Genomic DNA, 14,770 nt, shown 5'->3' with positions numbered 1-14,770 from the left:
AGGGAGCAACCTAGTGCAGCTATGCAGGCCTTTTCAGGCTCAGGGTGCTGTGGGGAAGGATAAGTGTCTTCTCCAAGATTATGGGCAGGGTCACAGCACAGACAAGAGACCAGGTCCCAGGCAGCGGGGCGGGGGGGAGGGGGTTGCATAATGCAGTTGCAAGAACTTCAGGTCAGAGTGAACTGGGGATTACAAAATCATTTCATCAAGCCACAAAGCACGTGGAAATAAGGGGAAAATACGTCACAAGAAAGAAGAGAAGCTCTTGGGTGGGGTGTGCAACTGAACCGCATGCCTTCCCAGTACGAACAGAAGTTTCAGTTTGAACTGAGCATGCCCAGAATCTCACGACTTGTAAGGTGGAGGCAGGAGGATCAGAAGTTCAATGTCCTTGGCTTCATATCTCAAGTTCAAGTCTAGCCTGGGCTACAAGACTTCCTGTCTTAAAAATAACTAAGTAGGTGGGATGTGGTGGTGCCCCAGATCTGGGGGGAGGGGAGGTGCAAAGGCAGCAAGATCTCTGTGAGTTAAGTCCAGCCTATCTATATAGCAAGTTCTAGGCCAGCTAGAGCTACACACATAGTGAGACCCCGTTTCAAAAACAATTTTAAAAAAACGAAACTAAATAAATATTAAAAGAAAGAAAATGTCAGAATGCTTCATATAATAACTAACTCAGCCTGGGAAGATGGTTTAGTAACGGGCGTGTGCTCACTGGAGGACCTGTGTTTTAGTCCCCAGAAGTCACAGAAGAAGCCTGGGACAAGCCAGGCAGTGGCATTGCATGCCTTTAATCCCAGCACTCGGGAGGCAGAGCCAGGCAGATCTCTGGAGTTCGAATGCAGCCTCGTCTACAGAGAGAGTTGCAGAACAGCCAGGGCTACACAGAGGAACCTTGTCTCAAAAAGCAAACAAAAGAGCCAGCTGTGGGAGCTCACACCTGTAGGCAGAGCATTGAGGAAGGGGGTACAATGGCAAGCTAGTCTATGGGAAAAATAGGCCAGGCTCAGTGAGAGATCTGTCTCAAAAAAAAAAAAAAAAAAATATATATATATATATATATATATATATATTAGAGAGAGACAGAGAGAGAGAGAGATATGGGACCACCCAACACAGGTATTGGGAACTGAATCTGAGTTCTCTGCAAGAGCAGTTAGTTCATGCTCTTAACTGCAGAACCAGCACTCCAATCTTTTTTTTTTTTTTTAATTCACTTAAGTGTATGTGTCTGTGCATTTGGAAAGAGTGCCTATGGAGGCCAGAAGAGGGCGCCAGATTTCCCAGGAGATGAAGGTAGAAGAGGTTATGAGACACCTGGATATTGAGGCTGGATTCAAACTCCAGAGATCTGCCTGGCTCTGCCTCCCGAGTGCTGGGATTAAAGGTGTGCACTGCCACTGCCAGGCTTATCCCAGGCTGCTTCTGTGAGTGCTGGGGACCCAAACACAGGTCCTCCAGTGAGTACACACAGTTACTAGACCATCTTCCCAGGCTGATTTATTTATTATATGAAACATTTTATATATATATATATGTATATATGTATATATATATATATATATATAAAATTTAGTTTTTGTTTCAGAATTGTTTTTGAAACAGGGTTTCACGATATATTTATCATAAACTCAGGAAAATATATACAACCCCCACCCACCCACCCCCACCCCTCCGCGCGCCCACACACACACACACACACATAAAATCAAATCATCTGAAAATGTTTTTTTGTTTTTATTTTTGTTTTATTTAAAGGAAGACCTGTCTCTGAAGCCCAGGCTGGCCTCCACCTCCCGAGGGCTGGGCTTACAGACATGCGCTGACTCACTCAGTTTTATATGGTGCTGGGAACAGAACCCAGCATCTCCTTGTGCTTGCCAATCACATTACCAGCTGAGACCTATTTATTATTGTCTTTTTATTATTTTCAGTTCTGAGGCAGACTTATTCCTTAGCCCAGGCTGGCCTCATACTCAATGTCCTCTGTCTCAGTTTCTCTGGGATTATAAGTGTGTACCAACTGTGTCTTGCTGACTTAAATACGTTTAGCCTTAAAAAGTTAATATGCAATGATAATGAGATGAAGTGTATTCCCAACTGTGGGTCACTTTATTTTATTTTATTTGAGGCAGGGTCTCTCTATTCAGTCCAGCCTGTCCTGAAATGCACCCTGTAGACCAGGCTAGCATTGAACTCACAGAGTTCCACATACTTCTGCCTCCCGAGTGCTGGGATTGAAGGCATGCACCACTACAAACAACTATGGGTCACCTTTTAAAAACATTGCACAGCCCTAGGGGAGGAGCATGCATATTGTCACAGAGAGAAAATGCCCCACAGAATTGGAGAAGCTGGTCCTGGTTTTGCCCCTGGCTGAGCAATCATGCCAGAATGCAGATGTTCTAGGATGTTCATAAGATGGTATTTCCCGAGCATCAGCCATCATAGCCCCTCCTCCAACCTTACCCCATTCTCACACCACCTGTACAGCAAGCACTTTTCATGTGAGGCCCAATTCCTCCTTTTATTATTTTTTTTTTATCTTTCTTTTTAGTTTATTTTTTATTTTTATCTATTTATACTTTTACATCCTAATCGATGCCTCTGCTCCCGGTCCTGCCCCCCCCCCCCCCCCAGTCACAGAGCTCCACCATCCTTCCTCCCTTCTCTTCTGAGAAGGTGGGGCCCCCATGGGTATCCCCTCACCAGGGTGCATCAAGTCTCTGCAGTGTTTGGCACATCCTCTCCCACAAGGTAGCCCTGTTGGGGAATGGATTCCACAGACAGTTAAAAGCTTTAGGGACAGCCTCCACTCCAGTTGTTGGGGATCCCACATGGAAACTGAGCTGTACATCTGCTGCTACATATGAGCCGGGGACCTCAGTCCAGCCCGTTGCATGCACTTTGGTTGGTGCCTCACCAACTCCTCCTTTTAACTTAATAAATTTATTCTAAAAGCCAGTCCTGTGGGAAGTCGATACTGTTCGATATAAATAGAAGATAGCCATTAAGATAACTGCAGTAAAACCATATGAGGACAAAGAATTGTATCGCCTTCTCACTGTGTATCAAGTTGCTGACCAAGGGCTCTGGGCCAGAGGCCGTTCTTCTCTATTGGATGGGGACCATCAAATATCAGGGATGTGATTGTCATCCTGATATCCAAAGGGACAGCAGAGTTTGGAGGCTCAAGAACACCCACATTTCAGGTACCAGTTGCAAGTTTAAAGGTGCCTGAGAAAACCACTGGTCCTGTGGTTTGTGGAAAAGTCATGTGGGTTGAACGTTTAGTCACAGCTATTGACGCTGCTGAGAGGTAATTGGATCCCAAGGGTGTCAATTTCATCAATGGATTAAGCCCATTGGTGTAGTCAGTGCTGGGCGGGGCTGTTAGGGGGTAGGGTCTGAGAAAGTAGATTTCCGGGGGTGTGGCTTGCCCCTGCATCCTTCCTGTGACTGCTTCCTGACTTCACTGATGTGAGCAGCCTTGTTTGTATCACGTTTGTCATGTTCTGCTGTGCCACAGACCCATAGCAAGGTGGCGGCTGAGGACACCCGGTTAACCCCTCTGAAATCGTGAGTCAGAGTCAATCTTTCTCCTGGAAGTGTTACCCTCTGGTAGCTTGTTACAGTAACAGAAAGCTGACATCCATGAGTCTGACCACTCAGGAATCACAGAATGCACTGGGTAATGTGAGCCTTACAGTCGCAGAGTTTTTATGTAATTACATTACAGGTATGGGTATTTTGCCTGCATATATGTCTGTGTACCATGTCTGTAGTGTTGCAGAGGCCAGAAGAAAGCATTGGATCACCTGGGCCTGGAGGTTATGAGACACCATATGGGATATTAGCCTGTTTTTCTGGAAGAGCAGCCAGTGCTTTTAACCTCGGAGTCACCACACCAGACTGTGGTCACAGATTCTTACAGCAAAAAAGAAACATGTTAAGATCTGCTAAGGAAACACTCTAGGGGTCCACACACAACACTTCCAAATGGCCATTCCCGATGCAGTCGTTTGTGGACAGTGTTAACTTCTTCAAGTGACAGAATGTGCCAGGACTCATGGGATACTGCCAGTTCTCATGGTGGAGATATCATATGTTCCCCCCCACAGCCTTATGCTTGTAATGGCATAACTCTGGATGGTTCTAGAAACACAGGGCCACATTGGAAGGAAGCTGGCATCAGTTATACTTTTCAAAGTGATGTGCTGTGTGCTGGCCCCTCCCTTAATCTCTCTGCTTCCTGTCCACAAGGAAGTGAGCAGCCTTGGGCACACAACTGCCACCATCAGGATGTCCAAGCTCATGGGGCTGAGTGACCAAGGACTGATCTATCCGAAATCATGATCCCAAGTGACCCTAGCCCCTTTAAGTATCTTCTCAGTTTGCAACAGAACGAACTAACTAACCAACCAGGGATACCACCTCCTCAGCAGCTGGAAGCTAATACCAGGCATGGTGGTGGGGTTGAGACTATGTAGCATATAGTTTTGTGCTACCCGGCCTTTAGCTCTGGGAAGTGGTCACACTACCAGCCCCCTCCCAGCTTCCCTTGAATCCATGGATAAAACACACACACACACACAGAGTTTTCATTTTCAACTTGCCTTCTTGGCACAATTGCTGGACACTACTATCTCCCATCTGGAAAATGAGCCCTTATCATTACTCTTAGCTCCGCTCCTCCCATCTGCCCTGATCTTAGTTGGTCAGTTGAATCTAGTCCCTGCTAGACATCTCCGACAACTCACCTATAGAAGCAGCCAAGGCCACAGCTCCTCCCAAGACCTCACATGGTTGCCTGATTCTCCTCTCTCCAAAGCATGTTGAACCACATGTCCCTCCTTCCTTGGGTCTCTTTTTTCCTCCAGGGACCCAGAAGTACTGCCTATACCTTCTACCTGGCAATTGGCCCATGGCTTTCTTAACTGATAGATTGAGAAGCAATTGTGGAACAAGACTTCAGCATCAGAACTACCCTTACAGATTGTGTGACCCTCACTACAAACGACACTGTTACAACCCCTCTAGTGACATTCTTACCCTCCCCCTCCCAACCTTCCCCATCCCCAGACAGCGTTTCCCTGTTTTTCTCCAGTTGTTCTGGAACTTACTCTGCAGACCAGGCTGGCCTTGAACTCATAGATCCATTTGCTTCAGCCTCCTGAGTGCTAAGATTAAACACATGAACCACCACTCCTAGACAGACCATAGACAGCTTCTTTTGAGCATTTTGTACCCTGAAATTCTTCTGGTGAAATGTGAACAAACATCTATTCGCTCAGATAGGGCACTGCCGATAGACCAAGTAACGATTCCTCCACCTGAGTCTGGTTTAGTGACTCTGTGAGTTTATGTAGGTTGCTTACAGGAGTAGAGCAAGAGGCTATGAAGAGCAATATGGGTGATTTAAAAGCAGCCAAATCTCTGACAAGCCTACTCAACCTGGGTGGCAACTCCTTGAAGCTGCCTGCTTTACTTGTAGGCAGCTTAGGGCCCTGGAAGAAAACACTCTCCAGCTGTTGTTACAGGCTCTTTAACCCTAGGAGAGAGGCCCTGTGAATCTTGTAAATTTCAGGAGTTTCTGAGATGTCTGAGTTGATTTTACAGAAGCAGGAAGCAGAGAGCAACTGTAGAAGAAGCGGCTGGGCTAGAATCTTTGCCTATGTGTTGGGAGCTGGGAATGGAACTCAGGGCCATGCACATGATAGGCAAGAACTCCATGCTTAGCCACACCCTTGCCCCTCACTGGGGGACTCTAGACAAATGTTCTATGGGATATAATCCTCAAGGGCCTTCGTCTGCCAAACAGGCTCCACCTTCTGATGGGCTCAAAGTCTCCTACAATAGCTCCACCACCATTTCAGATGGTGAGCCTGGTGTGTGTGTGTGTGTGTGTGTGTGTGTGTGTGTGTGTGTGTGTGATCTCAGATTCAGACCACAATAACAGGAAAACATAACTTTCTTGTATGGAGCGAACCAGGCATTGATGGACAATAGTAAGACCTGCTGACCATGTCATGTGGCAAGAACTCTGCAGTCACAATGGCTGCTTAGAGATGGCATTTATTTCTCTGACACATCACAGAAATTGAAGTATGGTTGGGTCTATAGAAAGGTGTTCTCTCTCTCACTCTCCCTCCCCCTTCCTCTGCCTCCCCACCCCCTCCCCTTCCCTCTTCTGTATGTGCAGAAGATGGGGGCTTCCTTTTATTCAAATGTAAAAAGAAAAGTATATCTTGACACTGCAAGTTCTTGGGACTTTCAGGGCTCAGCCACACAGAATCTCCAACTTGGAGAACTTCCAGAAATCTCTCCTGGGCTTCCCAGAGGGTTCTCAATAGCCACCCTAATGCTTCAGAGCATAAAGCACCTTTTTTTTTTTTCTGTCGCCCTGTGGTCTGCCCTCCTCCTCCAGTCTGAGTCGAGGTGTGCTGAGTGGGACTCTTGCCAAAAGTTAATGGAGTTGGTCTTGTCATTCATCCAGCCTCCTGCATACAGTCGTCAAGGCATTTGCTTGGGAGGACTTAAGGCCAGATTGCACTAGCTGGAAAGAATCTGTTTAAAGGGAAAGGTGACTTTGTCACTGTGCTCTCTTGGGACTTTTGGGGCTCAGGCACATGAGCCTAGATGTTCCCATGTGAAGTATGTATGGACCTCCCACACCAGCCTTGGTGCAGGATGCTAGGTCTCTGGCAGGCTGGTGAATGACTCTGGCTCTCAGTGATGAGGGATAGGGTAAAGGATTTGAAACAGAGTATAAGCTGTGTGTAGTGGCTCACACCTAGGCTGGGAGACAGCTCAGTTGGTAAAGTGCTTACCCTGTGTCTTAGCTAGGGTTTCATTGCTATGAAGAGACACCATGACCACAGCAACTCTTATAAAGGAAAACAGTTAACTGAGGCTGCCTTATAGTTTCAGAGGTTTAGTCCATTATTATCATGCCGGGAAGCCTGGCAGCATGCAGGCAGACATGGTGCTGGAGGAGTTGAGAGAGTTTTACATCTTGTTCTATAGGCAGCAGAAGGAGATTCTATGTTATACTGAGCATAAACTTGAGCATAGGAGACCTCAAAGTCCACCCCCACAGGGACTCACTTCATCCAACAAGATCACACATATTCCAACAAGACCACACCTCCTAATAGCTCCACTCCCTATGGGCCAAGCATTCAAACACATGGGTCTATGGCAACCATTTTTACTCAAACCACCACACTATGCAAGTATGAGGATGTGAGTTCAATCCCCAGAACCAAAATGAAAAACCTGGATGTGGTGGTGGTGGTGGTTTATAAACTTAGCACTGGACAGTTGGTGGCAAAAGGATCTCAGGGGCTCCTGGCCAGCCAGGCTTGCTGGAACAGTGAGTTCCAGGTTCCATAAGAGACTGTCTCTTTTTAAAAAGCCACACATTATTTAAGGTTTGCTCTCTCTGCTTCCTGCTTGGGTTTTAAGATGAGAGTACCCAGCTCGCTGCTTGAGTCAGGTGCTTTCCTGTGTCCAAGCTTCCCAGACACCATGGTCATGGACTCTAATTCTCTGAAACTGTAAACCCAAATGAACTCTTCCTTCTGTAAGTTGCCTTAGTCATGATGTTTATCATAGCAGTAGTAAAGTAATTAAAACACAGGGGCATGCACACACACACAGTCTACACTGACAACACAGCCATTCCATGGTACGGTTAAGAGGAAGGTTTTCACATCACAGTTGCAGTACAAAACAAAACCAGGTAGATGGTACCTGGAGATACAAGTCAAAACTATCTTCTGACATCACATGTATTCACATGCAAATGTATATCTGCACGTGCATGTGCATGCACATACATGCACACCCAAGGAAAGCAAGCAAGCAAGCAAGCAAGCAATTGAAAACCATTCCAAGTACCATCACAGTAGTAACTTGGCTATTTTAAACTACATTTCCCAGAATTCTCTCCACCCAAATGGTGTTCTTTCCCTTGATCCTCCTTCAAACCTTTCCAATTCCTGAGTGTAACTTGTGTACTTGGCCATCTGATTGCTCCAGCAAGACACCCACACTGTTTGTTAGTTGTATAGGACACTAATGTGTCCTAGGCCAGAAGCCCAACTATGAGTCCAGACTAATCCAGGGCTAGCTCCCGACTCTGAAAACACAGACAGGAAAAATTAATGATCCAGGACTAGAGAGTTCATCAGCAAAGGGACTCCAGAAAGTCAAACACACAGGGGTCCTCTCCTTTGTGTTCACAGGCCAGACAAAAGTCCTGCAATTATATGGCCACCTGGGTCATTAGCTGATGTTGGTCAGGTAGAGCCTTTTCAAGATAAGCAGTTATTGTTGCCTAGGGGTGATTTAGGCTCTAGTCTCAAGCCATTGACTTGTCAGACCTGTTGCTCCCGAGATCCCCGTGAGAGCAGAAGAGAATGAGAAAGAAGAGTCTCAGACCCAAGGAACAACTGGCACTTGAATAACAGCTGCCTCTTGTGTCTTGTTACAGCACTCTAAGGTCAAAGGCATCGCAAACTGACTGAAGTGGCCGGCTCAGTTCATCCTGCCTGCTCTAGTTTGTATGTGTGGGTTCTAAGTCATTCTTCACTGTCCTTGACCCCACCTGCCTGATCTGCTCTTGGGCTTTGAACTCTAACACCATCCCAGGGGGGCACAGCTTTAAAGAGTCTCACTAACTCCAGCTTGTTCAAGGCTAAACTGTGTATGTGTGTGTGTGTATGTGTGTGTGTGTGTGTATGTGTGTGTGTGTGTGTGTATGTGAGTGTATAGTGTGTGATATGTGTGTGTGCATGTGTATGTTGTCTGTGTGCATAGTATGTATATACTTTTGTATATATGTATTGTGTATACATATGTATGTGTGTCTTTATAGCATGTATATATGTATGTGTGTGTCTGTGTATATAGTATGTGTATGGTTTTATATATGTATATTATGTGTGTGTCTTCATGTGCAGAGTCTGTGTATACTTGTGTATTTATGTACATGTATGTGTACATAAATATGTGTGTATCTGTGTATAGTGTGTATATAATGTGTATGTGCATGTATGTATCTGTATCTAGCATGACTATATATATGTCCATGTGTTTATCGGTGAATAGTGTGTATATATTGTTTGTATCTGTTTAGTATGTATATATGTGTGTGCATGTTTGTATCTGTGTATAGTGTGTATATATGTATGTGTGCATGTGTGTATCCGAGTATAGTGTTTATGTGTGTCTGTGCACGTGTGTGCATGTATCTGTGTGTGAGTTAAAGATTAAGTTTTGCTGATACAGAATTTGGTATTCAGAATGGCTCAGAAGAACAGAGTTTCACTGGGGGTGGAGCTCGGTGGTAGAATGTTTGCCTAACATGCATTCCTGGGTCCCAGCCCCAGCATCAGCAGAGGGAGAGAAGGAGGAAAAGGAGGAAGAAGAAAAAAAGGAGAAGGAAGAGAAGGAGGAGGAAGAAGAAGGGGAGGAGGATGAACAGGAGAAGGAGGAAGAGGAGGAAGAAGAGGAGGCAGTCAGAGAAGAGAAGGAAGAACTCATAGATGAGCCTTGGGCTCTCTGGGACTGCTCTCTGACCTAATTAGATTTAAAGGTGTTCCTTCATTGCCCTGTTTCCAGTGAGAAAGGGGACGTTAATGGCCTATGGCAGGAGCTGGCTAATTGTTACTCAGGCACCAGTACTTTCCTCTATCAGGTTCCTGTAGACCGCAGGCTTTATATGACAGAGTTTTTGCCCCCACAGACACCTCAGTGAGAAGTGACATATGGGAGGGGGGTCTCACAGTGTGGCAGAGTTGAGGGATGAAAATGATGAGTCCGGAGCCTTAAGGCTCTAGTTCAAGTTCTCCCAGCCCAAGCCTGCTTAGCTTTGGGGACCAGATGAGGTCAGGGACATATGCTCCAGAGCTGCATAAGGGATCTGAAGCTCCCTGTAGACTTTCTACCTGCGCTGTGTTTCCCAGAGTCATGTGATTCCAGGTTAGAATAAGAATGGCTCCACAGGCTCATATATCTGAATGCTTAGTCACCAGGGAGTGGAACTTCTTGATGAGATTGAAGGATTAAGCTTTGCTGATAAAGAATTTGACACAGACTAAGAGATGTGGCCTTGTTGGAAGAAATGGGTTGCCGTTGTGAGACCTTGAGGTTTCAAAAGCCCCAGCCAGGCCCAGTCTCTCTCTGTGCTCATGGGTCAGGATGTAGCTCTCAGCTACTGCTCCAGTACTGTGCCCCCCACCCTGATGGTAATGGACTGACCCTCTAAAACTGTAAGCCAGCCCCCGAGATTAAATGCTTTCTTTTATGTGTTGCCAGGAGTATGGTGTCTTTTCTCAGCAATAGAGCACTGACTACGCCAGCTCTGAAAAGCAAATACCGAGTCTGATTTCTAGAATGGTTCACTTACAACAAAACCTGAACTTCCAAGCTTACGTATGCTATTTGTCAAAGTCTGGGCATGGGCTGAGAGGAGATGTGATCCTGACTAAAGCATGGGAACATGGGATAAGATTCCAGTATACCTGGTATCTTACTTAGCTACTGTGTATTATGGCTGGGAAGAGACACCATGAGAGAGGCAACTTTAAAAAGAAAACATTTAGTGCCGGGCGTGGTGGCACACGCCTTTAACCCCAGCACTCAGGAGGCAGAGGCAGGCGGATTTCTGAGTTCGAGGCCAGCCTGGTCTACAAAGAGAGTTCCAGGACAGCCAGGGCTACACAGAGAAACCCTGTCTCGAAAAAACAAAAAAAAAAAAAAAAAAAGAAAAGAAAACATTTAATTGGGTGCTGGCTTACAGTTTCAGAGGGTTAGTCCATCATCATTGTGGTGGGGAGCATGGTAGCAGGCAGCAGGCTTGGTTCTGAGGCAGTCACTCACATCCTGAACTGGAAATGTTGAGGGAAGAGAGAGGCAGAGGTGAGGGGAGAAGGGGATGAAAGTGGCTAGTTACTTAATCACCAGTATCTTTGGAAATGGGGGCCATGTTGATGTGAATGGCCAGTGTGGCCACCATGCTGGTGTCCATGATCTATGCTGCTGCCAAGGGCCATGTCTAGGCCTGTAGCCCTCCTGTAGCCAGGGCCGTATTGGTGTCCAAGGCCCGTGTTACAACCCAAGGTCATGTTGATGTCTATGGGCCATGCCACTGCTGGGGACCATTGTATGTTCATGTGAGTGGCCTGAGCTGCCACCTGAGGTCAGGTTGATGTTTGTGGTCTGTCTGCTACGAGGTCCATGATGGTCCATGGTCCTGGGGCAGCTGGGGGTCGTGTTAGTGTTCATGGCCCATGTTGCCACCGGGAGTCAGGCAGATGTCCATGGTGTAAGCTGCTGCCTGGAGCCATGTGGGTGAGTGACTGTGGTCTGTGCTGCCACCTAAAGTCATGTTGATGTCCACGGGCTGGGCTGCCATGGGGGACTCTATTGGTGCCATCGTCCATGTTGCCCAGGAGGCCACGTTGATGACCTTGGCCTCTGTTGCTGTTGAGTACTAGGACGGTATCTGTGTCCCATGCTACAGCAGAGAACTGTGTTGATATGCATCGTCTGTACGGCCCTGGAAACTGTGCCGAAATCCATGGCACATGCTATCGCCAGAAACCACGTGGAAGTCCATGATTTGTGCTCCTGCAGATTGTAAAAGACAAGGAAGCTACTTTGACAGTGACATTGATGACCGCAGATGCACAGTTGAGAAAGAGGGACATGGATGGCTTCTGTGACAAGCCCTACTCTTACCCTACCCCCACCCCCAAAAAGAAACAGTCTAGACAGAAAGCTGTCAAAGAGAACTCTTAAAAATTGTGATAAGGATGCTGAAGTGTATCTCTTCAGAGTTGATGGCTCCTGGAGGGGTTGTGAGTTGGGAAGAATCTGATTTTTTTTTAAGGGGTTGGCCCCTGGGAGTTTGACCGTGCTCCAGTGAGTATATGAGCAACACAAATTGGACCTTCTCCTACTCTTCCTCTGCAATCTCCCCCTCCTCCCCCTCCTCCCCCTCCTCCTCTCTGTCCTTCCTTTGAGAGATGGAGGTCACAGTGGTGGATGATGGACCTGGGAGGACTGGGAAGTGAGTGTGATTGGGATGCATGATGTGAGATTCCTAATCAATAAAACTATTATTTTGAAGAAAAAAAGAAAAAGAGAAAAAAGAAAAAGAGGGACAAAAAGGAAGAAAAAAAAAAACCTTAAAGTCCACTCCCAGTAACACATCTGCAACAAGGCCACACCTCCTGATCTTTCCCAAACAGTTCTACCCACTAGGAATCAAGCATTCAAACATACACACCTGGGGGGGGGGCATTCTCATCCAAACCACCACACCTGGGGATCACAACATCTAGGTCCTTTTGGGGGGGGGAGGTTTCCATCCCCACATGCAGGTGTGCCTTCCATTGCCTGGAGCTGCTGGCACAGTTGGTTTCCTGGAGTGGTTGCCTTGTGGGGTGCAGATGATGCTCTGGAAACACCCCTTTACTTCTTCTCAGACCTGCTACTAGACTCCAGGCTCAACCAAACTCAAAGGCTGAGGGAGACTCGAGTAAATGATGGTGACTCTGTTGTGTTGTAGAAACTTACTCCCAATCCGTGGTTTCTACCCCTCCTTTGGACCATTGAGTTCCCAGATAAAAGACACACACACAACCTTAATTATAGGAAGCCTTAAACATCACAAGAGCTGGGCAGAGGTCTACCCTCTATGTTACTAAAATCTCCTTCCTATTGATAACCTCTAGTTATTACTTACTAATGCTTTATCTGGACTACTCTTTACTCCAATTGGCCAGCCCTCAGGGCCAGTCTTCATGACTTCCCCTAACCCATGGCAGCTTCTCCATTCTCCTTCTTCTTCCCCATGGTTCTCCTCTGACCCACCAAGCCCAGGAACTGTAAACCCCACCTATGTCTCTTCTGCCCAGCCATTGACTGTTGAAATCTTTATTCACTAATCAGAAATAATTTGTGGGCAAGATCACATAGCATCTACCTGCAGACTCTCTTGTCTCTAGTGTAACCAGTCTTGAGCAACTAATATCAGCATTAGAATACAAGCATCATCAGGCCAACCCACTAACTGTATTGTGGTGTTAGACTCACTTAGGCACACGCGCCAGAATGGCTAAGGGGCCACTTTTCACTGTGGGCTTAGAAATAAATGTATGAAGTGACTCACAGGCATCTTTGACGTGCTCTGAAGAGGTCCTTTTGTAGGTCAGAAACTCTAATAAAAGGACAACCATTAAACTGGAATTTCCATGGGGGGCAGTTATGGGTAGGTATGTGCACGTATAAATGCACATGCATGTGTGAGTGTGTGAATGTACATGTATGTGTGAGTATGGAGGTCAGAGGTCAACACTGAGTGCCATTCCTCAGGAGCTATCCACTTGTTTTTAGTTTTTTTTTTTTAATTGTATTATGGCCAGGTATGGTGGTGCACACCTTTAATCCCAGCATTTGGGAGGCAGAGGTAGGAGGATTTCTGTAAGTTTGAGGTTTACATAGTGATTTCCAGGCTAGCCAAGGCTTTATAGTGAAACCTTGTATTTTAGTTAAAGGTTACTATTGCTGGGAAGAGACACCATGGCCATAGCGACTCTTATAAAGGAAAACAAGTAATTGGGGCTGGCTTACAGGTCCAGAGGTGTAGTCCATTATCATCATGGTAGGAAGCATGGTGGCATTTGGGCAGACATGGTTCTAGCGATGGAGTCAAGAGTTCTATATTTGCATCGGCAGGCAGCAGGAAGAGAAGGACACTGGGCCTGACTTGAGCATTTGAAATCTCAAAGTGCACCCTCAGTGATACACTTCTTCCAACAAGGCCACACCTCCTAATAGTGCCACTTCCTATGGGCCTATGAGGACCATCTTCATTCAAACCACCTGGCTCAAAAAAAATTGTTTTTGTGTGTGTGTCTGTCTGTCTGTTGTGTGTGTGTCTGTCTGTCTGTCCTCTGTGGGTCAGAGGACAGCTCTTTTTCCACCTTCATGTGGGTTCTGGAGGGCAAGCTCAGGTCGTTAGCCTCACCCAGCACTTTATCCACCAAGCCATTTCTCCAGCCCTTTGAACGGAAAATTTTAAATGGAGACGTATGTAAGGAGTCTGGGATACCAAGGGTGCTGTGGAACTCTGCTTATTGATTTGTTTACTTAGTTATATGAGACAGGATTTCACTGTATAGCCCTGGCTGGCCTGAGAACTCACAATGTAGACCAGGCTGGCCTCGAGCTCACAGATCTGCCTGCCTCTGCTTCCCGGGTGCTGGGATTAAATGGGTGCAACCACAGTGCCAGGCTGCGTGGTGCCTCATTGCAGAGACAAGGCGAGCAGGTTCCTACAGAGGGTAGTGAAGCCAAAATAGCAAGACGAGCTCTCTGACTCACAGGTGCAGTTGGCGTCTGTGGGTTTATGTGAGATTCCTAGAAAGGAAACACTCCATCCGAATGGGTGGGTTCTGGGTCCAGAATCCTGAAATACTACCCAAACCACAAAACAGAAAAAAATCAGAGCCTCCAATCATTTCCCACAATTGGATCTGTGACTGGAGAAGAGGCTGGGTACCCGTGAGGAAGGAATTTGGCATGCTGCCAATACCTGTCATGCTGTCTGCCTCTCTCAGATACTCTTTCTCCAGATAGAGCTGTAGGCATATAGGGTGGAGCTGTGCAGCGGAGAGAGGGAAATAAGTCAGCTTTCCAAAGTTTATTGCACTCGGGGCCTGAACGCCACTTATTCCCAGGGAGTCAAGTGTCACTG

The 14,770-nt window shown here is 46.6% G+C and overlaps 1 long non-coding RNA gene across 1 annotated transcript in view; it reads left to right on the top strand.

The window, feature by feature from the left end:
- The first annotated feature begins 3,339 nt into the window (after positions 1–3,339).
- Positions 3,340–14,770, top strand: part of Gm42377 — a 39,117-nt gene continuing 27,686 nt past the window's right edge. Inside the window, exons 1-2 of the long non-coding RNA XR_881943.2 lie at positions 3,340–3,579; positions 8,498–8,567. This is a non-coding gene — a long non-coding RNA (predicted gene, 42377). The remainder of the gene's footprint in view (positions 3,580–8,497; positions 8,568–14,770) is intronic.

The sequence above is a fragment of the Mus musculus genome, chromosome 7, assembly GCF_000001635.26.
Source record: "Mus musculus strain C57BL/6J chromosome 7, GRCm38.p6 C57BL/6J".
NCBI lineage: Eukaryota > Metazoa > Chordata > Mammalia > Rodentia > Muridae > Mus > Mus musculus.
The sequence above is the reverse complement of the archived record's forward strand: the minus strand, read 5'-3'. Positions and strand labels throughout refer to the sequence as shown.